General features: G+C 34.8%; 1 pseudogene; it reads right to left on the bottom strand.

Moving 5' to 3' along the window:
* Positions 1–5,313: 5,313 nt before the first annotated feature.
* Positions 5,314–24,907, bottom strand: LOC132267436 (UDP-glycosyltransferase 83A1-like; annotated as a pseudogene).
* Positions 24,908–25,308: the final 401 nt, after the last annotated feature.

Genomic DNA, 25,308 nt, shown 5'->3' with positions numbered 1-25,308 from the left:
AAAAATTCGATAAGTTACAAAACATTCATCACGTGCGTCGCATGTGCCTTTTACTTGTGTGTGTGTGTATATATATATACATATATATTTATATGTATTTCCTCATTTCAAAATCTTCTATTTTTCCTATTTGGAATCGGCTTGCTGATATGCTCAATTGGAACTTGCAGTCTCATTTTTCTTTCCATGCTTTTGTGGCTTGGTGCATCAAGGCTTTTGCTGCTGATAGCTCTAGGGTCAAGTTGGAGAAATTATTACAGGAAGACATGTTCCTGGCCAATCACAACTCAACACGCAAGCAAAAATTTGAATAAAAGTGAAATATTTGCTTGCGTGTCGAGTTGTAATTGGCGTGGATGATGTAAAAATTTATCGGCTAAGTTGAACAGAATGTTCTTTTCTGCTGGTGTTTGAGCTCTGTGAAATGAAAGAAATGCCAGGCTTCATAACGGGATTCAAAGGTCTGCTGCAGAAGTAGCTAAACAACTTCAGTTTCAGACTCTTGATGTTGCTACTATTTCCCTGCAATATGTGGTTCAATTTGGTTGTTAGGCTGTCATTTTTCTTGATCATTTGTTACTAATGAATAAATAAATAAATTGTGTCGTCACACCTCTTAGGGCAAATGCACACAGACCACTCGGTGCAAGAGTTGACAAGCATTTTTTTTACTAGGGAGAATGAGGACATTTTGATACAGCCAATGTAAAACTTTTGTCGTGGCCAATATAAGTGAGAACATTCTAATCCAGTGTGGCCCTTCATGTGGTGTGACATGCTAAATGATATGATTCTGTGACATTTTTTTCCCGACAATTGTGGTGTCACGCCTATTAGGGCAACTCACAATCCACCACTGATCACATGCATTTTCTCATCTCACATCCCCTAAGCATGATCCCGAAGAAATTCAAACTCCCAACTTGTGAAATTATATGGCATTAAAAAAGGTCCCATTCTCTCATCTAACATTTCCTTGAGTGTGGTCCCAAAGAAATTCAAACCCCCAACTTGTGAATTATATGGCATTTAAAAAGGTGTGCAGGATTGGTAATGTTTGTTATCAAATATAGTTTGCAAATTATTTGCTCTCATATCTGAGTCCACATATTTGCTAACTTGTATGGGCAAAGGGTAAAAATTCTTTTCCCTAATTCTCAGGCATACAAATAAAGATATACTTTTCCTTAATTCTCAGGCATACAAATAAAGATATACATATATATATGTATAGTACTGTAATGACAATTGGGATTTTTAAAATTTTAATTAATTTTATTATTTTTAATTGTCATAATTAAATATTTAATTATGATTGGAGGCTTATCAATTGGGATAGTTTATTTGATTCGGTTATTATGCAATTATATATATATATATATAGTTCAAATGTGATGTAAAGGAGTTGCACTACCTGACGAAATTAGAAGAAAAGAATGGAAAATTGGTTTTTGGCGGTCCCATGACTTGATTTAGTTTGGTTACTTATATACACTAGAGAATGGACACGTGCAATGCACGTAAATAAAAATCTATATTTTGGATAAATAATTGTATTTTATATATTATTTTATCTCAAAATAAAATAAAATTAACTTTAATTTTGAATCTTCCAAACCAAAAAATGAAAAAAGAAAATATTTTTTATCACGGAAAATTGACTAACTAATAATATTTTTTTTATCACAATGACTCCTTTTAGTAGAAAAATCATTTTTAATTGGTATTTAATTTTTTTTGGTTCATTTTTACCGAATGGTGATGCGACTTTTTCTAATTTCTCCTTTGTTAATATTATGTTAATCTTGTTATTTACTTCATGATCATTTAGTTTTAGTTGTTGTATTGAATATATTGGACAACTATTATTTTACTATTTTATCCGACATATGTGTCTTTAATGAAAGATTGTGTCATTTATATGAACGTTCGTGCCCTTCAATAATTGATGTGTTGTTTCAGATTAAACTTATTAATAACAATAATGTAAATTTAAAATCTCTTTAATTATTTTTTATTAACTTATTTAAGTTAATATTTAATTAATAAAATTGTATATAAATAGAAAATAATTTAATTATAATTATTATTAATTTTTTGAGTGATAACTATTAATATAAAGAATTTAAAAAAGTCACATAACTAATAACATGATTTATATGAGGGTCTTAATCATCTTTCTGTCTAATTATTAAAATATTATAAGTGTTTTGCATTAAGGATATGACTTTTAAAAGGTGTGTTTGTTGTTAAGATTGTAACTCATTAAGTAGTTTAGTTATATATATATATATATATATAAGTTACATAAACAATCAATAATAAATAACTTAAAAAATAAAACTTTGAAGTGATAAAGAAAGTCGGTATATGATTATTGATACATGAGAAAGAAAAAAAATGCATAGAAATTTTTTGATTAGTATAGTTAAAAAAATACACAGAAATTTATAGATAAAAAAGTTCAGTATCCAAAATATGATCATAGACATCATAAAAAGCCCATAGCATAAATTCCAAGGTCTTAGATATAAATATCAGCTTCAAAATAGAAGATTTTTTTTTTTTTTTTTAACTAAGTTTTCCTTGGTTTGTCTGTGTTGATGCCACTAAACCGTAACTTATAAAGAAAACATTCGGAACACATTATAATAAAGAATGAATGAATTACTAAAGAAAACTTATATATCTAAAAATATAACAGTAAGTACAAATAGTATTTATCAATAACTATGTAAAATCTTAATATTGCATAATATAATTATCATATATCACCACCTTTATTAATAGTACTTATTATGTATCGTTTGAAAAATTTATTAATACGTAGGTCTATCACATAAATGATGCAAGGAACATGTGCAACATGCCAATTGGGACAAATGAGTACCAAGTGTGACTTAGCTAAAAAAAAGTTGGATGGAAATTATTATTATTATTTTTATTATTATCACAAAAATATTGCGGCAATACTCCAAAGTCATATTATGACAGACTAAAGAAGAAGAAAAATTCAAATTGAATTGCAAATAAGATTTCATACTTCTAAGAAAAATGGGAACCCCACCTCTCCTTACCATATTCCATGAATTCAAAAATTTAGTATAACATTATACATTACACAAATATATCTTGTTTTAAAAAAAAATTCTAAAATACACAACTCATCACAATTATAATATATCTTGTTTTTTTTCTCTATCATAATCCATTTAGTGTTTGACTATTTTATCAATGTTTTAATTATAATTTTAGTTATTTTACATGTGTAAAAAATGCAACATTGACTATATCTACTATTGGCAGTGTTCTTAACTTATTGAGAAGTAACGACAAAAATGTATATACATAGAAGGATAGAGATAGTTTTATAAAGAAACTCTTCATGTAATAATTACAGTATATTGAATAAAAGTTATATGTAAAAGAAATTCTAAAATATTTCAATAATAATGTGATATAGAAGAAAATATAAATAAATATAAAAAATATAGAGACATAAAAAGTTTTTAGAGGAGAGAAGAATTGTAACTTCAATATATAATTTATTTAAGAGGTATAGTGCACTTACAATGTTCGCCTGAAAATGAAAAAAAGTTTTTGCAGAGAAGAAGATAATATGAAAGATTTTTTTTTTTTGTTTTGAGATCATATAACTCGTAGGTATATATAAGCGACAAACAACCTTTCGCAATAGACGTCTCTTTCAAATATAAAAGTAAAAACGCGTCTTAAGTGTTGATGCCTTTAGAAAAAGGAAGCGTCGTCTCTTTGGGAAAAAGAAGAAAGAAAGAAAACAAAAACAGTGTGTAAAAAGAAAGGCATCTTAACTGTTGATACCTTTTAAAAAAAGGAAACGTCGACTCTTTTGGAAAAAAGAAGAAAGAAAGAAAACAAAAACAGTGTGTAAAAAGGAAACGTGAAAGTATAATATTTTTGTAAATTAAAAAAATTATTTTAAAATGTATATAAAAAATTAAAATTGAATACACTTTTATAGGGTATATAGATATATATATACTGTTAGGTGATGATAAGGAGATACTGCCAGCCGATTTAGACGAATGAAGGTGAGAGATGAAAAGTTGATATTTTGATGGATAGTGGCGGGGCCTACGACCTTTTGGCGCATTACCTTTTTGACTTTGATAATTGCACATAGTTTTGTATTATGTATGCAGATGATGTAAAGATAAATACTAGTGTGGCGAGAGTTGTTCTGTCGCTGAAAATGGTACTATTTCTTTCTTATTTGCCTCATACCACTTTTCTTCATTTTTTTTTTCTTCGCCTCACTGTTGTTCTGGTGCATCTCAACATTTTTCTAACGGTGAATCCTAACATTTTCCTAAGGTGCATCCCAACTTATCCTAACTTTTCCAACCTAGCCTCAGACCTTCTTTCTTTCTTCGTATTCGAAATTCAAACCCTAACCCTCAGACCTTCCTTCTTCCTTTCTTCTTCTTCGCCTCAAACCTTCGATCTACACTTCACCTTCTTCACCTCGGACCGCCATTTTTCACTTCTTCTTCTTCGCCTCAGACTGTCATTGGTACAATTTCCTTCTTCCCTTTTAGAGAGGGAAATGAAGAGAGTCCTTTTTAGAGAGAGAAAGGGAGACAACACGAGAGAGAAAGGGAGACAACAGTGTATTTTAGAAATAATATTTAAAGTTTATATACATACATATGAAATATAATATTTAAAGGGATAGTAAAAAATTAGTTACCAAATTTTTTTAATTGATGTGGCGCATTCTCAGCCACTTATTTCATATGGTGGAAATGGTTGCACTATGTAACTGGAGGTAATCCTGGTCTCACATGCACCAGACTATTACCCAGATATTCTCTGAGGATCCAAAGAATAAAAACTCCCAACCCATGACATATTATATTGTGTTAAAAAGATGTGCAGAATTGGTGACTTTTTGTTATCAAACATAGTTTCTTGTACACATATTAGTTGCTCTCGTATTCGAGTCCACATATTAATGCTTGTATGTCCAAAGGGTAAAATATCTTTTCCTAAATTCTTACCCTTACAAATAAAGAGAGATATATGAGATCAAGGTATGAAGATTAGGATATGGTTGGAGTGATCATAACATCCAAATCTGCTCACTTGTAGCAAAACAAGAAAAAATATCAGGTACAGATGTTTTACCCCAAATAGTTTTTGGAGTTTTGATTCATTTGTCTTGAGTCACTTGTAAGTTGTAGCATTGGCGTTATAGCTAAAAATTGCAGTACTATAAAGTTGACATGTATACGGAGCTGCCTAGGCAATTTTCTATCATAACAGTATTGAGACTTATGTTACATCCAAACACAAAGATGACCTAAACTTTCATTGAAAGTGTAGGCAATTTTTTAACAGGACAATTAATTTTCTAGGTTTCATTGTTCTTTATGATAGGCAAGAATTTCATATAGAAGTTCTCTTTAATTTTGTCTATGCCTTCATCCATTCAATGAAATTGTTAAAATTCTTGTGAGAACAGCCACCTTCTGTAACACTACCTCTAGCCTTTTCTTTAAGCTCCAAAGCTCTTTCTTTGAATTTCTGATTGCTAAGTGTAATACCCCTATTTCAAAAGGATAGTCCTGGTATTTAATTTATTGTTTTAATTGAATTTTTAATTCTTTGATTGTTTATTAATTGCCTTTTTGTTTTACTTTAATTGTTTATTTATTTAATTATTTTTATTTGTTTATTTATTTAATTTTTATTTTATTTTATGTAATTGTGTTAATTATTGATTTAATGGTATGAAATTATTTAATTAAAAGTAATTGTTTTCTAATTTCACGTTACAGTAGGGTTGGTTGCATATATGGTATACACATAAGTAGCCGACACTGTTTTAAACCCAGTTTGTTCAATGGGCCAAGTTATTTATGGATTAGGGTTAATGTTTAAGTCTATAAATACATGCACGTACTGGGGTTTAGGGTTTTAGACAAACATAAGGTTATGTCTGTAATACAAGGGGCTGCTAAGAAATAAAGCGTGAACTTGGGGAATTGGCAGAGCAGTTCAAGGGAGAATACAGAAACTGTGGAATTAGAGTTTCAAAGTCTGAAACTTAAGGCAAGTCTTGTTCTTCTCTTTCCCTTTAATTCGTGTTCTGTGCATGCCTGGTTAGACTCCAGGGATTAATTAAAGGCTAAAAATGGATTAAACCAACATGATATCAAGTCTTGTATGCATGTATGAATTATATTAATCTCATTGAAATAAGTGATTTGCATAAACCTTGATGTTTTCTATTATTTGTTCTTCTCGGTGTTTATGTTTAATTTTTTATTAAGATGAAATCATGATTGTGTATTGATGATTAGTAATTAATCTGGGACTGAGATTAAACTCTGAATCAAGTAGTAAAAACAATATTCAAATTTCACCGAAGAAATCTATTTTGAATCGAATTAGTTTAGAACTAAGAATTCTGTAATTGTTTGCTTCAAAAAGGGTTATGTTCTATACAAGTTAGGATTGGTTAACAATGGGTTAAGATTACCCTAGAACTAAGATTGAACCCTAGAACAACCATTAAGAACCTTATAGAGGTCTAGAAAACACCGCAGTCGAAGAAGATGCAGCAGAACGGACGACGACAACTAAGGGGAGAAGAACAGGCTCCAAGAAGAGGAGGAGCCGGCTCTTTCTACCTTAGAGCCAGCTCCAAAGGAAAGTGGAGCCGGCTCTAGCATCTAGGAGCCGGCTCCTAGATCAATGGAGCAGGCTCTTTGTTTTGAATGAGCTTGCTCTCAGTTGAATGCACTAAATTTGGTTTATGTGCACTGGTTGGTCTGTATAGGTTCTTGGAATTTTGTTTAAATTGTTTTAAATTGTTGTTGGGTTTGGAATAAACCTGTTATACTAAAGGAAATATTAATCCATGATTGGGTTAAGGATTGGAGCAAATTAAATTTAAGAAATATCGGGAGTTGCTAACTGTTTTGAACATTTAAAACCATGTATTGGAACTTGGAATTTTTCTAACACATATATTTTATTACTGTTTGGTTGTATTTAAACAGAAGTATAAGAAAAATAAATACTTGAATTCATCTATTCTTGATATGGAATAAATTGATAAGTATACTTTGTAAATTCTATCAATTTATGGATTTTATGGAGGACTTGAGTGCTATGACTCATATTAGCAACTTTAATGGATGGAATGTGATGCTTAAGTTCTGTAATGATTTTCCTAATGTCATGTGATATGTATTAAATTGTATTTATGTATATTCTGAATAATGGTTGATAAATAACAGTAATTATCTTAATAATTATGTTGGATGGATTGGATTGTATGTACTGGTATGGGACGGTGACATATTGGGTATAGACTAGTTAAAACACTAAATTCTACCTAATTTGGATTAAGGTATGGATTAATTGTAAAGGTTAAGTCCTTCACTTACATATGTTATATCAATTGTGAATTGAGTGACCTACTTTTGGTTTCAGGATGGATGCATTATACATTATATCAAACCACTACAAAGTTGGATGATATTTTGTATTAGGAGGAGTACGGACTTTATATATATATTATATGGTGTTGTGGTATGAGCTTGAGTCTCATGACCATGGTTAGGGCGCGTATATCGCCTAGGATGGATAACTGGACATAGGTGTTGTTTCCTGGTAGCTTTAGGTACTCATGCCCACCTTAGGGTGCGTATGTGCATGTTGCCTTCTATTTAGGCTGAGACAGACCTACTGGACTAGCGAGCGTCCAATAATGTGTACTATATACTTATATGGACTACTCTAGATATTGTTTAGTCTTCCTAGGATGTATCTGCGTATCGGATTACTGTATGGATTTTAGTAGATCAGGACTTGCATGTGGGCCTGACCCACTTCTTTATTTTTCAGGTGTTTGTCAGTTCCAGGGTTAGAGCTTGGACGTGCAGAGCAGATACGAATATTCATTCCTCCGACTATATAGGAGTCTTCTTTATGCTAGCTTTAGATTTTATTTCCATTATTTCAGTTTCGGTTTGAGAATCTTTAATAAGGGGTCCAATGGATGGATTCACAAATTGTAAACCTATGGAGTTTAGATTTAACAGATTTCAATAATTTTATTATTTTAAGGATTTTCAATTAACATTCTTTCAGTTTATTATTTTTATTTCTTATTTTATCTTGTATTCTGTGTTCGGTTATATATTAATTGTTTGATATCCCTCGGGTTTGAGCCTGGCCCTGATCAACCCATGTCTCGGATCCGAGGGGTATCACAGTTGGTATCAGAGCACTCCAGGTTCAAGTGTCTCTAGGATTCTTGTGATACCCCCGGATTTTCGGATGCGGGTTGGCCAGGCCCACGCCCGATTACCCGAGAATATCAAATCAATTAGCAATTAACGAACACAGAATACAATATAGAAAACAGGAATGAATAAAATTTTACTGAAAAAAAACTAAATGAAAATCCTTTATTAAAAACTTTAGAATAAATCTTATAAATAAGAACTAGTCTATTACATCCAACTTCTCCAATTATAATACAACTCGGGAATCCATCTGGTGGACCCCTAATCAAAAGCCAATACTGGAAAGCGAACAACTAAAAAGAAGTCAACTGCTAAACCATGAAAAACCCCTTACATCGTCGGTAGAATGAGTAGTCGTCTCTGCTCAGCACGAACAAGCTCTAAGACCTGGAACCATCCGTTACCTGAAAAATAATAGTGGGTCAGGCCCACGAACAAGTTTTATCCTAACTACAATCCAAATAGAGACCTGATACGCAGATACATCCTAGATAGCTCGGCAATAGCTAAAATAGTCCATATAGATATAGATACACACTATAGGACTCTCACTAGTCCAATAGGTCTGTCTCAGCCTGAGTAGAGATACCATGCAAATCGCACATACTGTGGTCATGTGTATCTAGACCTACCAAGGAACAACACCTATGTCCAGTTATCCATCCTAGGCAACATACGCACCCTAACCATGGTCCTGAGACTCAAGCTCATACCATGGCACCATAATGATATGTATATAAAGTCCGTATACTGCTAATACAAAATATCATCCATCTTTTGTAGTGGTCTAATATAAGTATAACCATCCATCCAGAAACCAAAGTAGGTCATTCAATTCATAATTGATATGACACAAATATGAGTGGGACTGAACCTTTATGGTAAATTCACACCTCAATCTAGAATAGGTAGGTTATAGTGTTTGAACTAATCCATACCTAGTATGCCACCGTCCCATACTGGTGCATACCATCCTCCATCCAATATAGTTGACAAATTAATAATAAATATTCATCAACCATACTCCAAAATAAACATAAATACAGTCTATTATATGTATGACCAAATTATGCATCCAGTATATGATTATAATCATAAAACTTCCATTTAAATTGTTAACGCATTGATAGACAATTTAAACCATCCATATCCAATTGACAAAACAGAAATTTCAATCGTTCATCAAGTTAATTATCCAGCATCCATCCAAGTAATTGACAGAAAATATATATAATTAATTCTAGGCCAACATCCAATTAGATTAACAGAACCTAAGTATTAATTTAGCAATCTAAGTCCAAACTATAACCCAAATAATTGCAGAAAGATGTTTAAAGGTTCAACAATTTAAATCCAAGAGTTAAACCATATATTGTTTAACAGTTCAACGACTAACATCCAGAGCATGAATATATCAGTTTTAATAAATCAATAACTCTATCATGCATATAAATAAGTTTTAAAATCATAATATTGTCCAAGAAATTGCTAAAATTAATTCTAGCAATTCAGTTCCTTTTATCCATCAATTGCATGCTAGATTGCATCTTTGCATACTATTTTATTGTTTTAGCACCAAACCATAAACTATGCTACAAGTCCAATTTTTTAATTAAAAGACTCCCTCATACATCTAAAATTTAATTTAGAATCATATTATAGCGCCTTAAATTGTCAAATTAAAATTAGACAATTTAACTTCCTTCTAACAGTTAACCGTGCACAAGTTGTTAAATAGCGCACTGTTAAATCCATTAATACAAAGAGGGTATTTTATGCAATACAAGACCTTAATTACATCCTAAATTAATTATTGAAACCCCAATTAAAGTTTTAAAACTGTTTAGAAACCCCAAGAGCCTAAACAGTTTTTGAAAACTTACAGTACGCATCAAAATTGAAAGAGCCTGCTCTAAAAAAAAAATAGAGCAGGCTCAAACCAACATTGATCCGGCTCCAAAAACTTTTGGAGCAGGCTCAAAGTGTTTGGAGCCGCCTCCAAAACATTTTGGAGCCGCCTCCAAAAAGGGGGAACCCACTGTTCCGCTTCCTTCTTCATTTCCGATGATCTGCTTCAACCCCGGCCACTTTTTACTCTTCAGTTGGTTTCTAAAACTAATCCTAAGGGTCTTATTAATACCAAATAGCATCCCAATGGATTGGTTCGATAATTGAAATTTATTACAGTGATTTAAAACCTCTACCGATTCCTTATGCGTTAACATACAACTTGATCTTCGATTTGCAGACATAACTACAGGTAATACTAGAATGTATACAGCTAATCAAAACTGATCTTAACCATCCTATATATATTCCTTGACATCCTAATCCCTTGTTTATAATAATACGTATTAAATCATTCATTAAAACATTTGTAAGCTTAAAATAAACCAAACACACAAGTCATTCAAGAATTGTTTTAAACAACCATATATATACCGATAATCAACTTGACATATATTTTGCATGCCATATTAGATTAAAATTCAATTAAAATCCTAGAGACATCTAGGTATGCACAGAACACAGGACAAAGGGATAGAGACAGAATAGAACTTGCCTTAACCGTCTCTGAATTTTCGGATGAAATCTCCGATGACCGTTCCACCTCTGTTGCTCTTGGTTTTACCCACAAGCCAACCTCTGCTCCTCCTCCTCCTTGGTTCAGCCCTAGCCTAAGGCAAAACCCTAGACTTTCTCCCTTTATCTCTCTTTGTAATTCTCCCTGTTACTCTTTCTGTTTTTCTCTCTATCAACACTGTACGTATATAGGGTTCTCAACCCTTTTTGAAGACATACTACCGTATATATATATAGGCACTAATCAAAACCCTAAGCCTCATTTTAATCCACCATAGAAAACCTAATTGAGGCCCAGTTTAGTCGGAGTGAGATAGTAAGAGACTAAACCCTATTTTTCATTACAACTAGGAATATTCCATTAATCCAATTAATTCCATTCAAAAACCAATAAAACATTTACAGAATTAAAAACTATTTAATTTAATTAAAGAAAACAAACATACAAAGAAATAATCAGACAAGTCAATTAAATAACAATTTATCAATTAAATCAATTAAAAATACAAATAAAGAAAATAATCTATTTAAATCCACAAATCAATTCAAACAACCCGTTATTCAAATGCCACACGTAGCCACATAAGCACTTAAAAATAATAAAATAAATACTGAAAATAATAAAATAAATAATAAAATTCTGATTATATCCCTTTCAAAACTAGGGGTATTACAATTCTATTGTATAAGACTTCCGCGTAGTGTTCTCTCTTTACGGTTCGGTTTAATCATACTGATGTCTGTCTGTCTGTGTTAATACAATGGCTAATGCAAGAACCAGACGGAACAATCGGCAACAAAGGGAAGCGGCCCGTAAGCAGCGTCAGGAGGATGAAGGTCAGTTCTATGAGGAGCAGGAGGAAGTTCAGTAGACTCAGGATCAGGGAGGAGATCCTGAGTTTCTTCCTCACCTCAATGACCTTATTACTCGGGCTATAGAAGTAGGGGTAATGGCTGCTCTTCGGAATCAGCCTCAGGTACAGCCGGCACCATTACCAGCACCGGTTGTTCAGACTGATACTTGGGAGAAGGCAAGGAGTTCTTTCACAAAGGGGAGCCCACCTAAGTTCACAGGCTCCACCAATGAGAGAGCAGCTCACCAGTGGAAACAAGACATCGAGCGACATCTTCGCTTGGTTCAGTGCACGGAGGTTCAGAAGCAGATGCTTGCTACCTTTAAGCTAATTGATGATGCACTACAGTGGTGGGAGTCAGTTACCACCATAGAGGAGAAGATGGCTTTGACTTATGATGAGTTCAGTGCATGCTTTGAAGAAGTATTTTCCTTATGTAGTCATGGCAGCCATGAAGACTGAGTTTCTCAATAGGAAACATGACAGTAGCAAAGTATGAGCAGCAGTTTACATTTTTGTCTCTCTTTGCACCGGAAGAGGTAGATACAGAGGAGAAGAAGCGCAACAGTTTCATCAAGGGACTAATGTGGTCTATCAAGAGAGTTATTACAGGTAGTCCAGCCTATACTACCTATACTCAGGTGGTAGACGCCGCGTTACAGCAGTATCAGTTGACTGTGGATATCAGACAGGCCAAGGGTGAGAAGCGGGGTGACAGAGACTCTGCTAATCAGTCAGCTGAGAAAGGGAATGGGAACGGACACTGACAGAATGAAAGGGCAGATTCCAGGGACAACAGCCTTGGAAGAAGCACAAGGGTGGTTCAGATGCTCCCAAGGATGTGGCACCTATTCAGCGTTAACAGAATGGGGGACCGCAGGCAGGACATGGTCAGCCACAGGTTAACCGACAGAGGAGGCCATTTGGTACTTTCCAGGGTAGTTGTTATACTTGTGGAGAGCATGGTCACACTTCCAGGTAGTGTCCTACAGTTAGACAGGCATAAGGACAAAGACAGGGGCAGGGACAGCATGTGCAGCAGGGGCAGAGGGCGCCAGTGCCTCTACCAGCTCCACAGGTTCCTCGGATTCAGGGACAGACTTATCCGGCATTACCGGCATCGTCGCAGCCTCAGGGACAGGCATCGCAGCAGTTATATTATGGCAGGGTGTACAACCCCATGCCACAGGATATGCAAACACCTGAGGCTGTTGAGGGTAAGTTTCCTATACATGGTTTTCATGGACGTGTTTTATTTGATACGAGTGCTACACACTCATTTGTAGCTAGGACTTTTGTTGTTTTATCTGGGATGAGGACGAGGGTATACACTAGACCTCAGGGTATTTCTATACCATTGGGCGATACAGCTATTATACATAGAGTGATGGGCCTGTGACACTAGATATTGGCAGACTTAGATTTCTAGCCAACCTATTGGTCCTGGACATGCACACTTATGATGTGATACTGGGGATGGATTAGTTGTCTCACTACCATGCCCAAGTTAATTGCTTTGATAGGTCTATTATGTTTACCATACCTGGTCAGGATATGTATGTCGTCGCTATGCCACGTTCTAGCGGGGTCGGTAACATCTATTTGTTCCATGTAGAAAAGGAAACGGAGGAAGGGACTACTGTATCATTGGATAACATACCGATTGTACAGGATTTCCCGGATGTATTTCAGGAGATTCCAGGGTTACCACCTAGTCGCGAGATCGATTTTGTGATAGACTTGGCTCCAGACACTGCACCTATTGCTAGGGCACCCTATAGGATGACACCAGTGGAGATGAGAGAGCTGAGGGATCAGATTCAGTAGTTACTCAGCCAGGGTTTTATTCATAGGAGTACATCACCTTAGGGAGCACCAGTTCTATTTGTGAAGAAGAATGATGGTTCGCTTCGCCTGTGTATAGATTACAGGGAGTTGAACAACGTTACTATTCGTAACAAGTACCCTCTACGCAGGATCGATGATTTGTTTGATCAGTTACGGGGAGCCACATACTTCTCCAAGATTGATCTGCGTTCTGGGTATCATCAACTGAGGGTTAGGGAGCAGGATGTTCCTAAGACAGCGTTTTTCACGAGATATGGTTCTTATGAGTTTCGTGTCATGCCGTTTGGGACGACTAATGCACCTGCAGTGTTCATAGATTTAATGAACAGAGTCTTTCGGGCTTATTTGGATCAGTTTGTCATTGTCTTTATTGATGATATCTTGATCTATTCTAGGTCTGAGGACGACCATGCTAGACATCTTCGTATAGTCTTGCAGATGCTTCGTGAGCACCAGTTATATGCCAAGTTCGAGAAGTGTGAATTTTGGCAGCGGGAAGTGAAGTTTCTGGGTCACGTGACGTCAGAAAGGGGGATAGCGGTTGATCCAACCAAGGTTTCAACTGTGGTAGAGTGGGGACAACCTACTTCACCTACCGAGATTCGGAGTTTTCTTAGTTTGGTAGGATATTATCGTCTGTTCATCCAGGGGTTCTCCAAGATAATAGGACCACTCACTCATCTGACCAAGAAGGGTGTACAGTTCATGTAATACCCCTAATTTTAAAAGGATAGTCTCGGTATTTATTTATTTGTTTTAATTGTATTGTTAATTATTTAATTGATTATTTGACTAATTACTTATGTTTTTAATTGAATTAGGTATTTCTTGATTATTTGATTATGTGTCTATGTATTATTTGTATTTGTCTATGTGTTAATTGTTAAATTAGATTATGTGTTTAAATGGTGTTTTGATTAATTGTAAATTAAATATTTTTTTTTCTTTTATTAATTTATTTTATTTTTCTTTTATGGTTATGGTTAGTAATAATGGGCCAACCAATTGGGTCCCATGGACTACTTGGATAGGAGGTTGGATGTGTGTGGATTATTACCCATGGATAGTTGTGTATGTATGTATATATATATATATATATATATATATATATATATATATATATAAAAGAAAGTAATTTATTAATTACTTTTATGGTAACTTGGGTAATAATATTTAATCTGATGTATATGTTTTATATTTAAATAATAAAAATATACATAGATTTGATACGTGTTATGTTTTAAGTTACTTTATAATATTATGGTAACTTAAGTATTATTGGATAATCCATTAATAAATAATGAATTATGTATAATTTATTTATTTAACAAACATATACATAAATTATATACGTAACATATTTTACTTACCTTTTTAATATATATAAAAAGGAAAGTAATTTATTAATTACTTTTATGGTAACTTGGGTAGTAATATTTAATCTTATGTATATGTTTTATATTTAAATAATAAAAATATACATAGGTTTGATACGTGTTATGTTTTAAGTTACTTTTTAATATTATGGTAACTTTAGTATAAATAAATAATATGATGTATATATTTTATTTATTTAATGAGGATATGGATAGATTATATACGTAACATGTTTTAAGTTACTTTTTAATATTATGGTAACTTTAGTATAAATAAATAATCTGATGTATATATATTATTTATTTAATTATGATATAGATAGATTATATACGTAACATGTTTTAAGTTACCTTTTAATATTATGATAACTTTAGTATTAATAAATAATCTAATGTATATATTTTATTTAATTAATAAGGATATACATAGATTATATACTTAACATATTTTAAGTTACCTTTTTAATATTTTCATTTTTTTATTTTTCTTTATTAAGTTGACTTGGATTGGGAAAAGGAATAGGGTTATTATTTAGCCTATAAATACACAACTATAGGTTGAAAAAGGAGTGAAAATATATCACGTAATATATTCTAGAGAGAGAGAGTTAGAGAGAGAAGGAGGAAAAGGAAGGAAGGAGGAGGAACTTTCAATCCGAAAGTTTAAGGCAAGTTCTTCTTCTATCTCTTTCCCTTTGATTCGTGTTTCTGTACATGCCTAGGAAATTTCAGAATTTATTAAACACATAAAATTAAATAATTATGCATGTTTAATTGGGTTAGAACATAGGTTTTATGAAATTGGTTCATATATGTTCTTGTGTTATGAATTGATAAAATGCATGATTTTGATTTGATTTCTTATGTGAATTTTTACATGTTTAAACTATGTATTTTTCATATCTGTGGAATGATGGAACGTAGAAACATGCCTAAGATTCCTGAACATTAAATAAGGATTAGGTTTGGGTTTTAATAAATTTAAATAGACTCAATCATAATGATGCTTGCTATTTGAATGTTTTAAACAAACGAATAGATTTAATCTTTTAAAATATTTTAGCAATTGAGATTAAATATGTAGGATGAATTGGATATGGAAAATCATTATTTAACGGTATAATAAAATATCATCATGTATAAGATTCAGTTTGTGTAGGACATATGATATGGGAAGTTTAAAGAAATAATAAGTCATTCCTATTATGTGATAACTTGATATCATATTTATCATAGTTATTTATGGAATGTTTGATGTATTTCCTTAATTGTTACATCAATTGTTGGATTGTGTGGTTTAATGCACCGGTATGGGACGGTGGCATTCTAGGGATGGATTAACTTATTAGTTAAGTCCTACCTATTTTATATAAGGGAATGGATTAACTAAAATGTTAAGTTCTACTTATATTTAAGTCAGGTCAGCTGAACAAGTTGAATGACTTATGAATGATTAATTTATTATATAAGGGAATATATAAATTAAAATGTTAAGTCCTACTTATATTCAAGTCAGGTCAGCTGAACAAGTTGAATGACTTATGGAGGATTAATTTATACTGGATAGGATAGTTACTAGATTTTATATATATAAGTATGGTGCCATGATATGAGCTTGAGTCTCAGTATCAATGGTTAGGGCTCTTATATCGCCAGGGATGTGTAGCTAGATATAGTGTAGTTGTGTACCCTGGTAGGTCTAGGTACTCATGCCCACTATATGTGCGTTTTGCATGTTGCCTACTATTCAGGTTGAGACAACCCTATAATCTAGGGAGCTTCCTTTAGTGTGTGTATATATATATATACGGACTACTAGTTACTGTTGGATTGACTAAGATGTATACGTGTATCGGATCTCTGCTTGGACTGTAGTAGAGTAGAACTTGTTTGTGGGCCTGACCCACCATTATTTTTCAGGTGTTCGTTACGAGTAGAGGTTGTTCGTGCTAAGCGGGGATCAGTTTACTTCATTCTTCCGATACTACATAGGAGTTCCTTTATGATTCAGTTTCCTATTTTAGATTACTGTCATTTGTATAATTTGGATTTTCTAGGGGTCCACACAGTATGGATTCCCGAGTTGTATTTTGGGAGGATCAGTTGTATCAGAAGAGTTTATTAATTAATGGAAATATATTATAAGGTTTATTATTAGATTATCATTTTAGTTTCTTAGCAGCATTTTATTTATTCTTCTTTATTCTTTTGTACTCTGTATTCGTTTATTATCAATTTGTTTTGATATCCTCGGGTATTCGGGCGTGGGCCTGGCCAACCCGCATTTGGATATCCGGGGGTATCACAGTTCATGTGGGATGAGTACTGTCAGCGAGCTTTTGATGAGCTGAAAAGGAAGTTGACTTCTACATCGGTTCTGGCTACTCCACAGAGCGGGATAGAGTATCTTGTCTACACAGATGCTTCGTTGCAAGGTCTTGGATGTGTTTTGATGCAGGAGGAGCAACCGATTTCTTGTGGATCTCGAAAGCTTAAGCCTCATGAGTTTAATTATCCAACGCATGATTTGGAGTTGGCAGTTATGGTCTTTGCTTTACGTATTTGGAGGCATTATCTGTTGGGTGAGTCCTTCAGGTTATTTAGTGATCACAAGAGTCTACAGTACTTGTTCACTCAGCAGGAGCTGAATATGAGACAGCGTAGGTGGTTGGAGTTTGTGAAAGACTATAATTTTTCTATACAGTACCATCCAGGGAAAGCGAATATGGTGGCGGATGCACTCAGTCGCCGACCTGTTGGTAGTATTTCTGCTCTATTCACTACTGAGTGGAATACGTTGAAGAAGGTGGATGAATTGTCGGATGCGTTCATGGCTTGTATGGTAGTTACACCTTCTATCATTCACAAGGTTTTGAAGGCACAACTCACGGATCAACAGTGCATTGACAAGGTTGCAGAGATAGCTTCCGGAGAAGTTCCATTCTATTATGTTGGGGCTGATGGAGGTTTGAGGTACAAGGGATGGTTAGTGGTACCTTCTGTTGATGATTTGAGGAAGGATGTGATGACCGAGACTCACCACTCTGAGTTCTCTGTTCATCCAGGAGGCGATAAGATGTATCATGATATGAAGTGGCAGTTTTGGTGGGCAGGTATGAAGAGGAACATTGTTCTTTTTGTCTTACGATGTAGTAGTTGTCAGATGGTCAAGATTGATCATCAGAGGCCGCCAGGAGCTCTACAGCCACTACCAATACCGGAGTGGAAATGGGAGAGCATTTCTATGGATTTTGTGGAGGGATTGACAAACTCTTTCAGGGATCACAATTCTATTTGGGTTATCGTGGACAGACTGACAAAATCAGCTCATTTTTTGCCTATTCGTACTGACTACACTTCGGAGCAGTTGGCAAGACTTTACATTGCCGAGATTGTGAAGTTGCACCGCATTCCATTGTCTATTATATCAGACAAGGATTCGAGCTTTGTGTCAGGATTCTGGAAGAGTTTTTAGCAGGCTTTGGGTACAGAGTTGCATCTTAGCACTGCTTCTCATCCTCAGACTGATGGACAGACTGAACGGGTTAATCAGATCATGGAGGATATGCTTCGGTTGTGTGTTCTTGATTTCAAGGGCCATTGGGAGGATTACATACCGCTTGTGGAGTTTGTTTATAACAATAGCTTCTAAAAGACTATTGGGCTGGCACCATTTGAGGCATTATACGGCCGTACCATGTCGATCGCCTGTTTGTTGGATAGAGGTTGGTGAGAGCAGATTCTTGGGTCCTGAGTTCATCAAGGATACTTCAGAAAAGATTACTCTTATTCGAGATCACATGCGTACTGCCCAAAGTCGGCAGAAGAGCTATGCTGATCGTCGCATACGTGCTTTGGAGTTTTAGGGTGGGGATCAGGTTCTTCTCAAAGTATCGCTTATGAAAGGCATCATGCGCTTTGGGAAGAAATGGAAGTTGTCACCTCGGTTTGTCGGTCCATTCATGATTACGGGTCGAGTTGGCGCTGTGTCTTATCGGTTGGTACTTCCGGATAATTTGGATCGCGTGCACAATGTGTTCTATGTTTCCATGTTACGGAAATTTCTGCGGGATGAGGATCGATATCAGTATATTAATGTTGGGGAGATTGAGTTGCAGCCAGATGCAACTTATTTGGAGCCACCGTATCCTATTGTCGATCGTTGGGATCAGATCCTTCGTAATAAGGTTATTCCTTTGGAACGTGTTCAGTAGAGTCATCACAATGAGGCTGAGTCCACTTGGGAACGGAAGAATGTCATTCGCTCGCAATTTCCTGAAATATTGGAAGAATGTAAGAGCGAATTCCGAGGACGGAATTCCTTTTGTTAGAGGGGAAAAATGTAATACCTCTAATTTCAAAAGGATACTCCTGGTGTTTAATTTATTGTTTTAATTGAATTTCTAATTCTTTAATTGTTTATTAATTAGCTTTTTTGTTTTGCTTTAATTGTTTATTTATTTAATTATTTTTATTTGTTTATATATTTATTTATTTATTTTTATTTTATTTAATTGTGTTAATTATTGATTTAATGGTATGAAATTATTTAATTAAAACTAATTGTTTTCTAACTTCATGTTACAGTAAGGTTGGTTACATATATGATATATACATAAGTAGCTGACACTGTTTTAAACCTAGTTTGTTCAATGGGCCAAGTTATTTATGGATTAGGGTTAATGTTTAAGTCTATAAATACATACACGTACTGGGGTTTAGGGTTTTAGACAAACATAAGGTTACGTCTGTAACACAAGGGGCTGCTAAGAAATAGAGAGTGAACTTGGGGAATTGGCAGAGCAGTTCAAGGGAGAATACAAAAACTGTGGAATTAGAGTTTCAAAGTCTAAAACTCAAGGTAAGTCTTGTTCTTCTCTTTCCCTTTAATTCGTGTTCTGTGCATGCCTGGTTAGACTCCAGGGATTAATTAAAGGCTAAAAATGGATTAAACCAACATGATATCAAGTCTTATATGCATGTATGAATTATATTAATCTCATTGAAATAAGTGATTTACATAAACCTTGATGTTTTCTGTTATTTGTTCTTCTCGGTGTTTATGTTTAATTTTTTATTAAGATGAAATCATGATTGTGTATTGATGATTAGTAATTAATCTGAGACTGAGATTAAACTCTGAATCAAGTAGTAAAAACAGTATTCAAATTTCACCGAAGAAATCTATTTTGAATCGAATTAGTTTAGAACTAAGAATTATTTAATTGTTTGCTTCAAAAAGGGTTATGTTCTATACAAGTTACGATTGGTTAACAATGGGTTAAGATTACCCTAGAACTAAGATTGAACCCTAGAACAACCATTAAGAACCTTACAGAGGTCTAGAAAACACCGCAGTCGAAGAAGATGCAGCAGAACGGACGACGGCAACTAAGGGGAGAAGAGCAGGCTCCAAGAAAAGGAGGAGCCGGCTCTTTCTACCTTAGAGCCGGCTCCAAAGGAAAGTGGAGCCGGCTCTAGCATCTAGGATCCAGCTCCTAGATCAATGAAGCAGGCTCTTTTGAAAAAAAAGAGCAAGCTCTTTGTTTTGAATGAGCCTCCTCTCAGTTGAACGCACTAAATTTGGTTTATGTGCACTGTTTGGTCTGTATAGGTTCTTGGAACTTTGTTTAAACTGTTTTAAATTGTTGTTGGGTCTGGAATTAACCTGTTATACTAAAGGAAATATTAATTCATGATTGGGTTAAGGATTGGAGCAAATTACATTTAAGAAATATCGGGAGTTGCTAACTGTTTTGAACATTTAAAACCATGTACTGGAACTTGGAATTTTTCTAGCACATATATTTTATTACTGTTTGGTTGTATTTAAATAGAAGTATAAGAATAATAAATACTTGAATTCATCTATTCTTGATATGGAATAAATTGATAAGTATACTTTGTAAATTCTATCAATTTATGGATTTTATGGAGGACTTGAGTGCTATGACTCATATTAGCAACTTTAATGGATAGAATGTGATGCTTAGGTTCTGTAATGATTTTCCTAACGTCATGTGATATATATTAAATTGTATTTATGCATATTCTGGATAATGGTTAATAAATAACAGTAATTATCTTAATAATTATGTTGGATGGATTGGATTGTATGTATAGGTGTGGGACGGTGACATACTGGGTATGGATTAATTAAAACACTAAGTTATACCTAATTTGGATTAAGGTATGGATTAATTGTAAAGGTTAAGTCCTTCACCTACATGTGTCATATCAATTGTGAATTGAGTGACCTACTTTTGGTTTCAGGGTGGATGCGTTATACATTATATCAAACCACTACAAGGTTGGATGATATTTTGTATTAGGAGGAGTACGGATTTTATCTATATATTATATGGTGCTGTGGTATGAGCTTGAGTCTCATGACCATGGTTAAGGCGCGTATATCGCCTAGGATAGTTAACTGAACATAGGTGTTGTTTCCTGGTAGGTCTAGGTACTCATGCCCACTTTAGGGTGCGTATTTGCATGTTGCCTTCTATTCAGGCTGAGACAGACCTACTGGACTAGCGATCGTCCAATAATGTGTACTATATACTTATATACACTACTCTAGATATTGTTGAGTCTTCCTAGGATGTATCTGCATATCGGATTACTATATAAATTGTAGTAGATCAAGACTTGCATGTGGGCCTGACCCACTTCTTTATTTTTCAGGTGTTCGTCAGTTCTAGGGTTAGAGCTTGGACGTGCAGAACAGATACGGATATTCATTCCTCCGATTATGTAGGAGTCTTCTTTATGCTAGTTTTAGATTTTATTTCCATTATTTCAGTTTCGGTTTGAGAATCTTTAATAAGGGGTCCAATTGATGGATTCCCAAGTTGTAAACCTATGGAGTTTGGATTTAACAGATTTAAATAATTATATTATTTTAAGGATTTTCAATTAGCATTCTTTCAGCTTATTATTTTTATTTCTTATTTTATCTTGTATTCTGTGTTCGGTTACATATTAATTGTTTAATATCCCTCGGGTTTGGGCCTGAGCCTGATCAACCCGTGTCTCGGATCCGAGGGGTATCACACTAAGCAATTGATCCACCTTATCCTTAATCTCTCCTTGTTTTATGATTCCACTTTGATCTGGTTTGAACCCTAATCCAACCTTCCAAACCTCACAAATGTAGCTCTGATTAAGAAACTAGTCTGCGAAGTAAAGCCAGCACAGGAAAGGGACTCCATTGCTCACACCCTCCATGGTAGAGTTCCAACCACAATGGCTTAAGAAGCATGCAATAGAAGGACAACTCAGAACCTTCTGTTGAGGTACCCAACCCACCATTAGCGCACGAGCTGCTACTCTGTCTCTGTATCCTTCTGGGTAAGGATCAATTGTGTCATGACTTAAATCTGGCCTCACAACCCATAGGAATGGCCTGTTGGTGAGTTCAAGTCCCAGAGCCAGTTCTTGGATCTGATTGTGGTCCAAGACTGTGAAGCTCCCAAATGCAACATAGATGACTGACCTGGGTGGCTATTGATCAAGCCATTTCAGGCAAGTTGAGTTGTAACGACCTTAGCTGATGCCAAAATTTAAAAAAAATTCTGCATAACCTCCCCTAAAAATGGGCCTTCAACAACCTGTCCCAATACACAAAACACATAATATCACCCAGCATTCCATTCATCCGTTCATTATACCTCAACATAGTTCCTCTCATGGTGGAACATCCACACACCAATTAATCTAAATTATCATAATTACAGTCCCAAAATACATGGTTAAGATTTAAAGTCCCTGTCTTACAACGTTACATGATACAATTGCATGGAAACATATACCATAATTCCATTAGTTTCATTTACATCAAACAAAAAATAAGTTCGTTCTTAAGTTACAAGGCCATGAATACTAACTTAGTTACATCCCCACAACTATGAATATACATAAAACGGTCAAATACAAAAGAGCAAACAACCTTCTAACAACTTTCAAGCTTAAGGTGGATTGTCGTCCACCGGTTCATTTCCAAGACCTGAAAAAAATAATATAAATAGTAGGGTGAGCATAAAGCTCACTAGGTGACACTTAAGACACAATTCTTGTGTCCTTGTGAATCCAAACAAAGCATAGGCCAATGGGAAATAGGGATCATGCAATATAGGGAATTAAAACAATATACACATCAATTCCAATTATAAACCATGCAGTGCAATGAAATGCAATGCATACTAATGTCACTCCCCATTTTCATTCACAAAACAATCACTTTCAAATGTTAATACAGCCCGCCCTTTGGTAACTCCGCCGCGACACGAGAGGAGGATTGGCTATCGTCCTTAGACCTTTGGTAACCCCGCAGCGTCATCAGGGGTCCGAATAGCTCAACCACGCTAAGGCGACTCCCTAGTCCCCTCTAGGCTATATTAACCTCCGGCCCGTTGGTAACCCCGCAGCGACCGGGTTTATCAAAACTATTTGACAAAACTCTTTTCCCAAAATTTCCCCCATTTTTATTTCAAGACAAATTCTCCCATTTTATGCATCCCAATGACATGTGCATGGATGTACATATAATCTCAATATTTTGACAATGGGAAATTTGGCACAATCTAAATAAACATGTTTTCATTAGTCATTTTCAGCATGTTAACACATAGTGGGCATGATAAAACAATATCTAAACATATTTTACACATGAAACAAGTCATAATCAAGCTCTTGAAAATTCTCTAGACATCATTCATACAATCATAGATACAATTAACTTCCAATTAAACATGTTTGACACAACAAGGAGGTGTAATTCACAATAGAACAAGAAAGGAGTGGATTAAGATGCCCCTGCCTCAAAATGAGCAAAATCCCTATAAATGGGTTCTTAAATTCGAGCTCCCAAAGTGGACCAAAAGCTGAAATTTCTGGTACTAGCACGTAGAGCTCGTCGTATTCGTCGTTTTGCCTCAAACTGCTCTCAAGATTTGAAGTTGTAAAAGAAAAAAGAAAAAAGAAAATAAAGAGAACATAGAGGCTGCAGGAGAGAAGAAAGCAGAGAACAAGAAAAAATGAAATGAAAAAAAAAAAAACGTGGTCTTTTGACCATTTGAAACAATTGTGGGCCCCACCAATTTTTTTTGTCTTTTCTCTTTTTTTTTTTGCCTTTTTAATTTACAGACATTACATGAGTCTTCTGGCCAGAAAGAGCCTGCTGAGTTTCCAAGCCGATTGTTTGCCAACAGTGGACCTATTGGCAAGATGTTTGGAAACAAGGTAAATGCTTCAGGCTCTAGCTCATAAGATGAGTTGCAAATCAGCCAGTCCGCAACTTTCACAGATTTGGTATTTTTCACTGTAACTTTAAAAGCAATTTTCTGGCTGGTCAAGTCACCGATGCAGTTCCATGCCAAGTGTGTCGTGCTCGTGGCTGGCATTGTTGGTGACAACCTAATCGTCCCCGCTTTAATTGGAAATCCTGCAGCATGAATCCCATTAGAAATAAAGAATTTCATGGCTAAAGTCTCCTTTGATCGTACATTGTACCAGAGTGCAATAAGAAGTGATTCAAAGAAAGTAATGGGAGGGAGGGTAAGAGGTGGTTCCTCCCAGCAGGACAGAGGATACAGAAAGAAAATGGTCTTTATTTAATAGTAATAATAACAATAACCAAAATGATTAACATTTGTCTATGTCATTCCAGCTTTTTAGGCATGACTTGAACGATTGCTTCTGATAGCTTCCCAAATTCATTTCTATCCTCGTAGGATGCCATCCCATCCGGAATTGAAACCAGATATATCACATTCCCTATGTTATTTTTCTCCGAGAATGCATTAGTCACCCTTTTGTGGTTAACTTCGGTGTTTACGAATGTGACATTGAAATCGGCTGTGATCAAGCACTGGGCAAGCTCCATCAGAGGGATTACATGGCCTTGTGCTGGGTAAGGTATTGCTAGAACGTGTGGCTTGCCCATCTTTACTTCTTCTACTGAATTTGTACAGATTTTGCTAGTATTACAAGTACTTCGTAAAGAACTCTACATTTTACTTCTGTGGCATATATGACTGAGAATCCTATGCTAAAATGGGGTCCATTTGCTTTGGTGTTTTTATGAGTCTCACAGTTGAAATTGATCTACTCTTCCTTGTCATTTCCTCATGTCTGCTGGTATTAATTTTGTCTTTGTTACTGGATTTTACTGATATTTGGTTGATTTCCCTTGTCTTTATACATTATATTGTTCTCTCCCTGGGGATATCTTAGCTTCAGTTTTATTCTCTTATGTAACTGCATCCCAAAATCTACAGTTGGTCACATGCATTCTCCCGTCCCACATGCGCAAGAAAATAACCGGGAAATTCCCTGAGTGTGGTC

This window comes from Cornus florida, unplaced genomic scaffold, assembly GCF_030987335.1.
Source record: "Cornus florida cultivar Cherokee Brave unplaced genomic scaffold, ASM3098733v1 CherokeeBrave_3.0.0_Hap2_Chr07, whole genome shotgun sequence".
NCBI lineage: Eukaryota > Viridiplantae > Streptophyta > Magnoliopsida > Cornales > Cornaceae > Cornus > Cornus florida.
This window is presented reverse-complemented; position numbering and strand designations above follow the sequence as displayed.